We start from the raw sequence: 3,650 nt of genomic DNA, 5'->3' as shown, positions 1-3,650 counted from the left end.
TGAACTAGTATATACACTCAAGTCTATCATCACTTGAAAACCACACAAAAAGTTACAAATAAAGGACGTGAGCTTTATTTATAGAACTAATAAAAGCAAAGGGGAATGGTCGAACAAGCAGATTTTTTTTTTTTTTTTAACTATTAGCTATGTTTAGCAATCTGAAATATGATTATGAGTCGTGATAGGCACAACAAAAAGAAACGCTTGTCGTGATGTTGTAGGGCAGATTGTACTGAGACATAAATGTTAAGAAAAAAATGCGATACGTTGTGCCATTTCTGAGTTATTTAGCATTAAAGTTAGCCAATCGGGGTGTCATGCGCTCACATTCAAGTGGCCTGCCAGGGGCAGTGTTACCTAACGAGTGCTTTGTTTGGTTAGCAGAAACTTGAATTTGCGCGTGCAATGACCTTATTGGCTAACTTCAATGCTAAATAACTCGGAAACGACGCAACGTATTGCATTTTTTTTCTTAACATTTATGTCTCAGTACAATCTGCCCTACAACATCACGATAAGCGTTTCAGACATTTTCTGACCACCCTTTTAACAAGAGGACAATGAATTATAATACTAAATTATAACCTTGGCACAAATGGGGCGCGGAGGATGAAGCACCGTTATTTTAATAATTTGTGGACATGGCCAGTAATTGTGTAAGTCACTAATTAGATGTAGAAAGTACATGGAAAGACAGGAGCAAATACCATAAGATACCCAAGAATGCACATTGAGTACAACATGCTAGATGCATGACTTCAAGATTGCATACTTGGCACCTGAAGGGAGTGAATAAACTTTGCATATGAATGAATGTTGAAACCTGAAATTGATAGCAGTGAGATTTTTGGGGAAATATAAGTATATATTGAAAAGATTGGGAAATGGAGGTGGTGTATTTGTCACAGTAGACAAGAAATTCATATCCGCTGAGATGGAAATTGATGCTCCATCGGAGACTGTTGAGAAAGACTCAGTATCAGGGGTGAGCATAAAATGATAATTGGATCCTTCTATAGCACTCCAGACTTATCTCCTGATGTAACCAAAAACTTTAGAGAAACCTCCATTCACATGTACCTAAGATCCCCAATCGCACTGTGGAGACTTTAATTATCCAACAATCAATTGGGAAAATTACAGTTTCATTAGTGGTTGGCATGATAAGACATCCTGTGATACATTACTAAATGCTTTCTCCAAAAACTACCTAGAACAGATAGTTTGGGACCACACTCATGATGGGAATGTATTGGGTCTAATGGCAACAAATAGACCTGACCTCTTTGAGGATGTCCACATTGATACTGGTATCTGTGATTATGGCACAGTTGAGGAAACAATGGTTACTAAAGTATGAAGGTAAACTAAAACAATCAGAAAGATATATATGTTTAGTAAACTAGATAAAAAATCAGGAGTGTCATATCTCAACGAGGAACTTGAAACTTTCAGCACAGATCCAGAAGCATGTAGAAGAAATATGGTTCAAATTTAAAAGAATAATTGACCTTGCACTGGATAGATATGTACCCAGTCGAACAGTTCATAATGGGAGGGACCCTCCTTGGTACAGTGCTGGTAAAGAAAGTTCTAAGGAAAGAGAGATTACTGTGTAACATATGTAAAACTAAACATAGAGTTATAGACAGAGAGACGTTGAATGAAATGTGCTTGGCTGTCAACACAGCAATGCATGATGCTTTGAATGACTACCAAAGCAGAATACTGTCAAATGGAATTCACAAAACCCAAAGAAATTCTGGTGGTATGTAAAGACTGTGAGTGGCACCAAAGTTAGCGTCCGGTCCCTAGCGTATGAGACAGAAACTGAAATTGAGGAGAGCAAAGCTGGACTCCATTTTCAAACGTTCTTTGCAAAGGAAAGCACAGGAGAAATGTCCAATTTAATCCTTGTGCCACTGAAAAGATGAATAAAATAAGTATTTGTGTCAGTGGTGCTGAGCAACAGCTGAAATCGTTAAAACTGAACAAAGCACCAGGGTCTGATGGAATCCCTGTCAGATTCTAGTTAGGTACATTTCTAACTATAATCAATTGTAGATCCCTTGAATAAAAAAACATGCCCAGTTCTTGGAAAAATGCACAGAGATCACACCCATCTACAAGAGGGGTAGTAGAAGTGATCCACAGAACTGTTGCCCAATATGACATTGATATGTTGCAAAATCTTAGAACATAATTTGAGCTCAAACATAATGAAGTATCTCATACAGAATGTCTTCCATGCCAGCCAACATGGATTTCAAAGACATTGATCATGTGAAACCCAACTTGCACTTTTCTCGCATGGCATACTGAAAGCTTTTTATCAAGGCAGTCAGGTAGGTGCAGTACTTCTTGATTTCCAAAAAACATTTGACTCAGAAATTGCCTGTTGCAAAAACAACGATCAGGGGTATCAAATGAAATTTGTGACTGCACTGATAACGTTTTGGTAGGGAAGACACAGCACGTTATCTTGGATGGAGAGTTATCGTCAGGTTTAGAAATAACTTCAGATTTGCCCTGGGGAAGTATGTTAGGACTCTTGCTGTTCAGGTTGTATTATTAATGGCCTTCCAGACAATATCAATAGTGGTATCAGACTTTTTTCATATGATGCTGTTATCTACACACATCAAAAAAAGTTTTGCATCACCTCGGTTCCGGAACCTGTATGGAAAATTGGAATAGAGATCAACATAAACATCATTTCCGCCCTTTTTATTGCACATGAAAACCACACATTGCATGCTGTACAACCACACAGCGAGACCTTCAGAGGTGGTGGTCCAGACTGCTGTACAAACCGGGACCTCTAATACCCAGTGCACGTCCTCGTGCATTGATACATGCCTGTATTCATTGTGGCATACTATCCACAAGTTCATCAAGGCACTGTTGGTCCAAAGTGTCCCACTCCTCGCCCACGATTCGGCATAGACCCCTCGGAGTGGTTGGTGGGTCTTGTCATCCATAAACAGCCCTCTTCAATCTATCCCAGGCATGTTCGATAGGGTTCATGTCTGGAGAACATGCTGGCCACTCTAGTCGAGTGATGTCGTCATACTGAAGGAAGTCATTCACAAGATGTGCACAATGGGGGCACGAATTGTCGTCCATGAAGACGAATGCCTCGCCAATGTGCTGCTGATATGGCTGCATTATCAGCCGGAGGATGGCATTCACGTATCGTACAGCTGTTACAGTGCCTTCCGTGACCACCAGTGGTGTACGTCAGCCCCACATAATGCCACCCCAAAACATCAGCGAACTTCCACCTTGCTGCACTCACTGGACAGTGTGTTTAAGGCATTCAGCCTGACCGGGTTGCCTCCAAACCCGTCTCCGACAATTGTCTGGCTGAAGGCATATGCGTCACTCACTGGTGGAGAGAATGTGATGCCAATCCTGAGCAGTCCATTTGGCATGTTGTTGGGCCCACCTGTACCACGCTGCATGGTGTCTTGGTTGCAAAGATGGACCTCACCATGGACGTCGGCTGCATCATGCAGCCTATTGCGCACAGTTTGAGTCATAACACGATGCCCTGTGGCTGCACGAAAAGCATTATTCAACATGGTGGCATTACTGTCAGGGTTCCTCCAAGCCATAATCCATAGGTAGCGGTCATCCACTGCAGT

This window comes from Schistocerca cancellata, chromosome 3 (assembly GCF_023864275.1).
Source record: "Schistocerca cancellata isolate TAMUIC-IGC-003103 chromosome 3, iqSchCanc2.1, whole genome shotgun sequence".
Taxonomy (NCBI): domain Eukaryota; kingdom Metazoa; phylum Arthropoda; class Insecta; order Orthoptera; family Acrididae; genus Schistocerca; species Schistocerca cancellata.
Note: the sequence above shows the minus strand (reverse complement) of the source record.